The 11,988-nt window shown below is 35.7% G+C and overlaps 1 pseudogene; it reads right to left on the reverse strand.

Annotated features, from left to right (window-relative positions):
• Positions 1-2,290: 2,290 nt before the first annotated feature.
• On the reverse strand, positions 2,291-3,459 carry LOC107156049 (annotated as a pseudogene).
• Between the last annotated feature and the right edge of the window lie 8,529 nt (positions 3,460-11,988).

The following is an 11,988-nucleotide window of genomic DNA, read 5'->3' on the forward strand; positions in this document are numbered from 1 at the left end:
GGGAGGGGAGGGGGATAGTAGAGGATAGGAAAGGCAGCAGAATACAACAGACACTAGTATGGCAATATGTAAATCAATGGATGTGTAACGGATGTGATTCTGCAATCTGAATACGGGGTAAAAATGGGAGTTCATAATCCGCTTGAATCAAATGTATGAAATATGATATGTCAAGAACTTTGTAATGTTTTGAACAACTAATAAAAAAAAAGAAAACAGGGGAAAAGTTAGGAGTCATGGGTCTGGTAAGTTAATTTTTGGCTATGATCCCATTTGTACCTTCAACAAAAGCAAACATACAAATTGATTTATATCAAACTAAAAATGTTCGTCCAACCCAGAAAACAATCAAGAGAGTGAAGAGACAACCTACTGAATGAGGAACTATTTCTAAACCACATATCTGATACACATTTGTTTTATACCCAAATTATATAAGGAACTCAATTCATTAGTAAGAAGACAATACAATTAGAGAATGGGAAAATGAACAAAATAGAAATTTCTCAAGAGAAGGTAAACAAATGGCCAATGGATATATAAAAATGCTCAAAATCATTATCTCAGAGAATTTCAAATTAAAAGTACAATGAGATATTGCCTTGCACCTCTTAGAATGTCTGTTTTCAAATATGTAAAAGATAAAAAGTACTGATAAGGATATGGAAAAATAAGAAACTGGTACCCTGTTGATGAGAATGTAAGCTATTCTTGCTGTTATGGAGAACAGTATGGATATTTCTCAAAATATTAAAAATAAACATACAAAAATATGATTCACTGATCCAATAACTGAATAAAAATCCAAAGGAAATAAAATCAGTGGAAAAGAAATTTCCATATCCTTTGCGAATTATTCACAACAGTCAAGATATGGAAGTAACAAAAACGTCCATCGATGGATAAATTAATAAAGAAAATGTGGTATAACTACACAATAGATTACTATTTTAACTTAGAAAGAAGGAAATCCTGACTTTTGCAATAATATGGATGAACCTAGAGGGCATTATACTAAGTAAAATAAATCAAGCATAGAAAAAAAATGCCACATGATCTCACTCATACGGGAAATTTAAAAAAGATGACCTCATAAAATAGAGAACAGAGTGGCGGTTAAAAGGAATTGAGTGGAGGGGTTTGGGAATGTGTTGGTCAAAGGGTGAACATTTCAGTTAGATAAGAGGAATGAGTTCTGAATGATCTATTGTACGTGGATACTATAGTTAATAACCATGAATTATATTCTTAAAAACTGCTGAGAATAGATTTCAAATATTCTTCCCTGACCCTTCTTATCTTTGCCGGGTGCTGGAGCTGTTCTAGAACTCCATCTGTGGGCACTTTCCTGGTCTTAGCTTTGCTCCCCCAGATTGGAGTATGGTTATTAGAAATAGTCCCTAGACCACCAAGTCTAATGCTAAGATAGGTTTATCCTGTTTTGTAAAGTTGATTGATGACTAAACAGTTTTATTTACAAGTGACTATTTGGTAAATGAATGATTTAACTATTTGTGTGTGATATATATATATGTGAGATATATATATATATATATATATATATATATATATATATATATATATGGACGGAGCAAGATGTTAACAGAATCAGATCCTCTAGTGATCATTTTCCCACAAGTACATCAAGTTAATCATCTATTTATACACACAAAACTACTTTCACAAGAGCCATAGAAATCAGGAGAGAGACTATAGTGCCTGCTTTGAGTATAACAAAATTAAAAAAAATACTTTGAAGACGGCAGGAAGGAAAAAGTTGCCTGTGTAACCCCTGCCCAAACTTCAAGCATTCAAGCATATAAAGAAAGGATTTCCACTTGGAGAGGGAGAGGAAATTAAGTCTAGAGCTTAGACTTGAAACACAGTACCAGACCCATCATGGTGAAACAGTGCTGACCAAAACCCCATGACCCCTACTGACAGTCCAATACCTGCAGACTAATCCACTAGACCTGTCACAGGCCAGTAGACTACCTCAACTCCTCCCCCTACAACCTCAGGAGGCAGAGCAGGGAGCAAAATTCCACCTATGGAAAAGGGTACAAAGCTAGCATAGAACTTTTTCTTAGAGTTCAGTGCCAGGCCCATTACAGTGAGGCCCAGTGTTCATTAGAAACTGAAAGCATGTACACAGGCAAGAGCTCACAGTTGGAGCCTATAAACTGAAACTGGGCAGAAGGTGGAGACCTGTGGTAGGTGGGACAGAGTCAGTTTTTTAAAAAATTTTAAATTTAAAAGGATAAAACTTGAAATATTTATTGCATTATTTTCATGAAAACAGTTGCCTGGTAACATATTGCTTCTGCATCAGTTCCATAAACAAGGCAAGGACCTAAAACATTCACAGAGTCCTATTGAGAAACAAGCTTAGGATTTCAATACAGCCTTTTGCTTGGTCAGTGCTGAGCTGGGAACTTATAAGAGATTGGTGAACATTGCCTTGGTTATTAATGCTATGAGACAGGAAAGTACTTGTTCTTCCTCCTTGAAGAAAGAATGAGGATTTTCAGACACATCTGCGGAGGCATCCCAGTGCCATAAGGATCCATCTTCAGAACAAGTAAATAGATGATCTGGGTTGGATGGATGAAAATGAACTTCCCACATTTCAGTATCATGAACTTTCAGCAGAGGTACACACATAGTATCTTGTCTAATATCCCAAATACTCAGCATTCCATCCTGGACACCAATAGCTACAACACTGCTGATGGTTGAGATGTTTGTCAACACAGTGAAGTGGCGTTCAGTCACCAGTCAATGATAATATCTGAGAAGGTTCATTTCCTTGTTGTCTGAAGTTCCATATTTTTAACTGTCCACCTGATTCTACTATAAGTATCTCAGGAATTTGAAGGAAGCTCAGAGCATGTAGTGTACTGCTATCTGCATTATCTATAGTTCTTATAGCTTCCATGTGATCAACTCTGAAAAGATTTATTCGACGATCCTCTCCAAACATGACAATTTCTGGGTTGTTGCACACAATGCTTGTACATGGGGCACTATTGTAGGAAGGACTGCAAAGCCCCATATGGTAGTGGGCTGCTGTCCACTGCTGGTTGACTGACAGTCTGGTTATTTGGATGATGGAGAAAAATTGTTACACATCCTGTTGATGAAGTAACTATAATTCTTTCCTGGTCAAAAAAACTGTAAACTCACGACATCACCATGGTGTTTGATATCACACAATAATTGATTGTCTCTTTTGAATCCTCCATCAAATTCCCCAAATCTCCAATAGACAACAATGAAACATAATTTTTCTCATTGTCCAAGAGCCAGTAGCAAAGGATGTGTGCTCTGCAGGCTTCCTGGAGGCACTGGTTGCCAGTGGGTTTTGCTGATTTTCTGAAACACAAACTTGGCATAAATTTCCTCTATGTTGAAGGCAACTGACAAAGTCAATTTTTTGACATGTATCATTTCAGACATTGAGTGGGCCTGGGGTACCTCCCATAACCTGTGACTATGTGATTCTTGTGGCTATGAGAAACAGGTGAAACCCAGCTTAGCATTAGCCTTGATGGTCAAGGGACTGTTTCCACCACCCATATCCCAATTTGGGCCAGAACATATAATACTAGGATAATGCCCACAGATAGAGCTCTAGAAGTGCCCCAGTGGAACATTCTCATATTTCAGCACATATGGGCTCTGGTGCATTACTGGGACCATGCAGCTCTGAGGTTCAGGAATAACACAACTTAGTATCTGCCTAGGTGACCAGAAATTGAATTTAATCAGCACTACCTCACCCTGGGGCAGTTTAGTGTGCTGACAGACCCCATCTTCCAGGGATAGAACAAGGCAGCAATCATAAGACTTTGTTCTTAGTGCTGGGTTGGTGAAAATTAACACAGGGCAGATAATGAGCCTCAACCCTAGGTCTATCTGTGAATGGAAACTTTGGAAAAGATTGGTCTCAGGGAGTACATATAACCACAGATGTATTACATGCAGCATCATCTGGGGCTGTTTGTAGTAATCTTGGGCTATAAGTCCACCTCAGGAGTATGCAGTTCATAACAGTGTAGGCCATGGTCCTACCCCACTGTTATGCTGATCTTGACAGGTTGTGGGCTCTGTATGATATAGTTTGGTGGCTGTGGAGGTCAGAAGCATGATATAGGAGCCCAAGTCTGGTTCATCCACAGTAACTCTGTCCAGAACCAGGCAGAATCTTACAGTGCCTAACCATAGTCCAATAACTGGAGATGAGAAATCTGGGCCTACCTCATCCTCAGGGAGACTCTGCTTTCTAGAAACTCACCTCGTTTTTTTATGCACATGATAATGGGATATTTGATACAGCCATGGACATGAACAACCCTCAAGTGCAGAAAAAATGCCAACACACCAAAAGCAGATTCTCAGTAAACCTGGAAATGGGAATCAAACAGTACTAAAATAATGAAAATGACTATTGGCTGAGAGAAAATAAGCAGCTTGCCTAGGATTTCTGGAAAGAAAGACACAAATCAGATTAAGAAAACTGGAATAAACATTTGATCTTTTGATGCCCATATGATATTACATGCCAACAAGCTTCAAGAGTATTTAGGAAATGATCTCACCTAATGCTCAGAATAAGGTGCCCAAAACTGATGAGGCAGTAAATAGTATGGAAGAACTCTCAGAATTTAAAACCGTTCTTTTATGAAAAAATCAATGAGCTTGAAAAAACACCAAGATATTGTAAAGGTCAGGCGAACGTTGGAGGAAAAGACCACCAAGAGACTGTCTCATGCAACAGCAAAGGGTTTATTGGGGGTCCAGCATGCTGGGGCTCCAAGCCTACCTCGAAGAGGTAAAGAGCAAAGAGCCCTGAGAACAGCTTGAGCAGAGCTTATATACATTCTTTGGAAAGGGCAGGGACTTCACATACAGCATAACAAATCACCTCACTCCGAGGGAAAATCAAACAACAACTCTAAAACATGATTAGCACATTCACTGGCAGGAACAAGTTAGGTAGGGGTGATTGGTCAGTACAAAGGGGGTATTCGTTTGAACTGATTGGTTAAGCCAAGAGGGGTGTACGTGCTGAACTACACGTTTCCCAACAGGTTATCAACTACCATAAACTACTGGGAGGGTTATCTGGCATCCCAGGTATTTCCCTGTCTCATGCTGATTGGTGGCTGCTAGGGGGTTGCTATGGATCCCCACCTAGCCTGACTGAGTCAGGGACACCTGGCAGCAGCAGATCTCTCCTGTTATTTGTAGATAAACAACTTAGCAGGGTGGGAATGTGCCTAGGAGTGCTCTGTGGGTTTTTCCAAGGACAAAGGCCATGTCCCTTCCTTGGACAGCTTTGCTCTGAGACAGAGGCTGGTTTTTCAATATATATTTTGATACTCTAACAGAAGAAAGAAAATTAAACATACACATAGAAACACCTCTGTTAAAAATATGCTCAGTGAAGTAAAAAAAAAATCTAGAGGGAATAAATAACATGATAGGTTTAACAGAAGAAACAAATCATGGACTTGAAAACAGGTTATTTGAAAATACACAGTTGGAGAATAAAAAGAATGAATAGTTATGAAGAAGACTTATGAAAAACTTGGGATAGCATTAAAAGAACAAATGTTCAGGTAATTGGGGTTTGAGAAGGATATAATGTCAAGGGGTAGAAAGTTTATTTAAATAAATAATTATTTGGCTCACAGGTAGGTAATTGGTGGAACACATGTGTAACATGTGCAATGCCTTGGGCTTGATATCTAGCTTGAGTGGGGGGAGAGAGAGAGCGAGAGAGAGAGAGAGAGAGAGAGAGAGAGAGAGAATGAATAACAGAAAAGTATGAAAACTAGAGAAGGACACAAATATTAGGTTTATGGAACCAAAGGACACCAGTTAGATTTAACTCAAGCAATTGTACCCCAATACATTTTTTTTTAATTTTTTATTGTGGGTTGTTCAAAACGTTACAAATTTCTTGGCATATCATATTTGACACTTTGATTCAAGTGGGTTATGAACTCCCACCTTCACCCCATACACAGATCGCAGAATCACATCCCAATACATTTTATAATCAAGCTCTGTTAAAGATGAACTATAAAGAAACATTTCTCAAGATTACAAGTGAAAACAAAATATAACACAAAAGTGTTTTCAATTTGCCTGACAGCAGACTTCTCATAAGACACCTTATATGCCAGAAGAGAGTGATATGAAATTTTAACAGTAGTGAAGGAAAAAAACTGTCATCAGGAATCTGGTAAATGGTAAAATTTTCTTTTAAAATGAAGGAGAGATAAAAGACATTCCCATACAATAGGTGGGAGAATATGTATTCACCAGATCTGTCTAAAGGATTGTCTTCAAATTAAAAGGAAGAGATATAATAAATAAGTAAGAAGAAAATATGAGCATAACAAAATTCACTGGTAAGAGTACTCATAGAGACAAACTTGGAATCCTCTAATAGTATAAATATGGTATATAAAACATTCATAACTTTCGTATGAAGACAAAAATCAAGATAATTTGGGCTGGGGTTGTGGCTCTAGCAGTAACACGCTTGCCTGGCATGTGCGGGGTGCTGGGTTCGATCCTCAACACCACATAAAAATAAAGATGTTGGGTCCACCGAAAACTGAGAAATATTAAAAAAAAATTCTCTCTTCTCTCTCTCTCTCTCTTTAAAAAAATCAAGATAATTGAAACAATAATATCATTAAAAAGTTAACAGGCAATTCATAAATATGTAAAATGGAACATCAAAAATTCAAAATGGGGAGGAATGGAGTGCAGATAAGGTTTCCTCAATAGCATNCAAGAGGTTCATTTCAAGCCAGATAAGTCTACAGAGGAGACAGATAGATGAAGGAGCTCAATTGCTCGGGCAAACTAACACTCTAAACTTGGGACAAAATGACAAAGCCATTTTTAAAAAGGAAAACAATTCATCCCCACTACCTCCAAAGGTGATGGTCAGGCAAGGACAAATTATGCATATGAACTCATCTAATAAGTTTGGCTGGTTTGGGTTGCAGTGGAAAATGGAGATACTTTACATTTCAAAGCTTTCCTCACACTTGGTAATTTCTAAAAGTTGAAATATCAGATAAAAAAATACTGTCTTGAAAAGTTCTGTAGCAATTAATATGGATCTCTGAATGATAGTAAGTTAACTGATTGACATTAACTAAGCCTAGTGTTTTCTTTATATACCTCTTCCAAATCAACCTTATCTTTTTCATTCACTTTGTTCTTCCCTTTTAAACATGTCTTTCCTCCCTGCACCATCTTCTTTCCATTTTTACATTCCAGTTTTTCTTTATTTTTTCTATTTTTTGAGAGGGGACTTCCTAATCTTCTTTTAAATTTTTGTATTTGCTTTCTTTAGGTATGTATGACAGTAGAATGTATTTTAACATCTACATACATAGAGTATAACTTTCCATTTTTATAGTTGTACATGATGTGGAGTTACATTGGTCGTGTATTCATATATCAACATAGGAAAGTTATGTCAGATTCATTCTACAGTTTCTGCACTCCAATCCCCCCTCCCATTCCACCATTCCACCCTGTCCAATCCAGTAAGCCCCATTTTTTCATACCTCCCTTGCACCCTTGTCAGTCAGCATCTGCATATGAAAGAGAACATTCAGCCTTAGTTTTTTGGGGATTGGCTTATTTCCCACCAATTCGTGTCAACATACATTGAATGAAACCATCATTTGACCCAGCTATCCCACTCCTTGGTTTATACCCAAAAGACTTAAAACCAACATACTACAGGGACACAGCCACATCGATGTTTATGGCAGCTCAATTCACAATAGCTAAACTATGAAACCAATCTAGATTCAGTAGATGAATGGATAAAGAAAATTTGGTACATATACGCAATGGAATATTACTCAGTCTTAAAGAAGAATGAAATCATGGCATTTGCAGGTAAATGGATGGAACTAGAGAATATCATGCTAAGGGAAATAAGACAATCCTCCAAAACCAAAGGCTAAATATTTTCCCTGATAAGCAGATACTGATCTATAATGGGGGTTAGGGAAGAATGAAGGAACTTTGGATAGGGAAGGAACTTTGGATAGGAAGATAGGGAATGAGGGGAGGGGTGGGGCTGTGCAGATGGGAAGGACAGTGCAATGAGGCAGACATTATTATCCTATATACATGTATGCTCAGACTACTTGTGTGATTCTGCACCATGTACAGCCAGAGGAAAGAGAAGTTGTGATATATTTGTGCATGATGTGTCAAAATGCATTCTACTGTCATGTATAACTAATTAGAATAAATTTAAACATTTTAAAAAATTAAAAAGATTATCCACCATGATAAAGTGGTATTCATCCCAGAGATTCAAGGTTTTTTTCAATATATGGAAATCAATAAATATGTTAAACCAAACCAAGAGAATGAAAGGCAAAAAACATTTGACCATTTCATTAGATACACAAAAGTAACTTGGATAAAAATAATCATGCATTCACGATAAAAACACTAAACAAATTAGATATAGAAAGGAACATATATCAAGATAATAAAAGACATTTATAATAAGCCAACATTAATCATTATACAGAATGGGGAAAATCTAAAACTTCCTCTATGGGATCTAGAACAAGACAAGAATGCTCCCTTTCAATGCTTGTATTGAGCATGACATTGGAAGTTCTTGTCAGGCAATCATTCAAGTGAAAGAAATAAAGGGTAAATTAACTGGAAAAGAAAGAGTCAAATGCAGATTACATACTCTCATATAATGATAACCCTCTACACTCCACAAAAACTCTATTAGAGCAAATCAATGAATTCATCAAAATTTCAGGATACAATATCACAAAAATCAGTAGCATTCTATAAGCCAATAGCAAGTTATATGCAAGAAAAATTAAGAAATCAATCCCATTTACCATATATATAAGAAAATAAAAACCTAAGAAAAAATTCAAAGTGGTAAAAATCTCTATAATGAAAAGTTTAAAATATTGACAAGTGTTATGAAGAGTACTCAACAAAGTGAAAAGACAACATATGTTCAAGGATTTGAGGAAAGATACTGTTAAAATGTCCATACTAAAAAATACAATCTAAAAATTCAAAGCAATCCTTGTTAAAATACCAATGACATTCTTTGAAGAACTAGGAAAAAAACAATCCTAAGTTTATATGGAACCACAAAAGATCCTGAGTAGCCAAAGCCATTTTGAACAAAAAGAAGAAAGCAATAAACAGTACGCTGCCTGATTTCAAAATACACCACAAAGCCATACTAATAAAAACAGCATGTATTGGAATAAAAACAGACATATTGACAATTGGAGAAGGGTAGATGACCTGGATGAAAACTCACATTTTCTGCAAACTGATTTTTTAAAAAAACATTTATTTTTTAGTTGTAGTTGGACAAAATACCTTTATTTTATTTATTTATTTTTACATGGTGCTGAGGATATAACCCAGGACCTCTCATGTGCTAGGCGAGCACTCTACCACTGATCCACAACCCCAACCCCTGCAAAATTATTTTGATAAAGGTATGGAGAACATTTATTGGAGAAAGGATGATCTTTACAATAAATCTTGCTAGAAAAATTGCTTATCCACATGAAGAAGAATTAAACTAGACCCCTATCTCTCAATAGTTATAAAAGTCAACACAAAAAAGATTAAATTTAAATGTAAGTCTGGAAACTCTAAAAGTATAAGTGGAAAATATGGGGAACACTTCAGGATATTGGAATGAGCAAAAGACCCGCCAAAACACAGGAAGCAAAACCAAAAATAGATAAATGGGATTATATCAACTTTTGTACAGCAGTGGTCACAATCAATAGAATACAGATACAGCCTATAGAATGAAAAGACATATTTGCAATGTATACATTTGACAAAGGTTTGATATCCTGAATATACAAGGAACTCTAAGAATAAACCAATCTTATTAAAAACAGGTAGTAGATCTTCATATACATTTATCAAAAGAAGATAACTGATAGGCAATAGGTATAAGAAACATAATCAACAAAAGCAATTATCAGGTAGATAAAAATCAAATCTATAGTGATATATCATCTCATCCAATTAAAAATTGCAATTATAAATAAGATTAACAATAACGTTGGCAAGGATATGGAGAAAAGGGAACACCATTGGTGGGCATGTAAATTAGTGAAGTTGTTATAGAAAACAGTATGGAAGTTTTTCAAAACTTTAAAAAATATGATCTAGCATATGATCTGTCAATCCCAGTAATGGTGATATTCCAAAGAAAATAATGCCAGTATATTGAAAAGTATCTGAATTCCCATGTTCATTGCAGCACTATTCACAGTAGCCAAGAAATGGAAACAACTTAAGTGTCCTCTAAAAGATGAATGAATAAAGGAAATATGGTAAGTAAACATTATGGAATACTGTTTAGTCATAAGAAGTATGAAATCCTGTCATTGGCAACAACATGAATGGAACTGGAGATTATTATGTTAAGTGAATAAGCCAGTCAAAAAGACAAAGCCACATAATCTCACCCATATGTACATCTAAAAAATTGATAGCATAGAAGTTGAGAATGCAACTGTGGTTACCAGAGGCTGGGGAGAGAGTGGCTGTTGAAAAATGCTGGTTAATATGTCTTAAGTTATAGTTAATTGGAGAAAGAAGTTCTTGTATGCTATTGAACATTAATTGAATATAGATAGCAACAATGTACTGTACACATCAGAAAGAAATGAATTTTGAAAGTTTTTCTATAAAGAAATTACGTTTGATGATATAAATGTTTGATAAGATAAATGTTTTATTTGATTTAAATATTAGTCAATATATACAGTTATCCAACATTACAAAGTCTTCATTTAATATGTGGAACTCAATTGTATGTATCAGTTAAAATATAAATAAAAATAAAAAATAAATTATATTCCATGTTTTCATAATTACATTAGAATGAATCCTAATGTTATGTATAACAAAAAACTAATAAAACTTAAAAAAAAACTAAACTGCATGGCCAGAATAAAAAAAGAATACTAAAAATTTAAAAATATATTTAAAAATAACGTGCCATACATGATAAATATGTAGTATTTTACCATAAGTTACTTTTCTTTTGGTATCAGGGATTGAACCAAGGGGAACTTAACCATTGAGCCACATCCCAAGCAAGCCCTTTTAATTTTTTCTTTTTAAATTTTGAAACAGGGTCTAGCTAGGTAGCTTATGGCCTTGTAAGTTGCTGAGGCTGGCTTTGAACTTATGATCCTCCAGCCTCAGCCTCCCTAGCTGCTGGGAATAAATTAATATAAAATAAACAAGTAAACATAGTTATATAAAAATAAATACACCAAGACCAGATGATTATGCAGTTAAGTTATATCCTATCATTAATAATCACCTACATCCGGGCCAGGGTTGTGGCTCAGCTTGCCTAGCACATGTGAGGCACTGGGTTCAATCCCAGTCATCATATTTAAAAAATCAACAAATAAAATAAAATATATTGTGTCCATCTACAACAACAACAAAATATTAAAAAAAAATAAGCACCTACATCCTATGTTTTGACTCTTTCATATAATAGAAAAAAAGATAGAAAGCACCCAAATTAGTGAAGTGTGCATGATTTTAATATCAAACCATTAAAAAATGGAAATATAGAAGCAGTAAAAGAAGAAAGTGTTTAGTACATTAGATAAACCAAACTAACATCTGTTCATTCAGAATTTGATATATAATCAATGAATTATTTTAGTTTATGTTGAGAGCCACAGCCAAGTCGGAATGGCCCCTGGCATTTTGCCAGAAGTAATGGTTGAGAGGCGAGCCATTAAGATGATGCTGGATTGATTCAATTGTATATTAGACCTTTACTGTCCGGTAATAGTATGGCTCTTGCTGCATCTGGCAGGGGTGCCTGCTACTTTGGAGTTCCCGTTGAGTTCTCGTGGGGTGGGGTTCCGAGAGTGAGTGCGCGCAGCC

Source organism: Marmota marmota, unplaced genomic scaffold (genome assembly GCF_001458135.2).
Source record: "Marmota marmota marmota unplaced genomic scaffold, marMar, whole genome shotgun sequence".
Classification (NCBI taxonomy): Eukaryota; Metazoa; Chordata; class Mammalia; order Rodentia; family Sciuridae; genus Marmota; species Marmota marmota.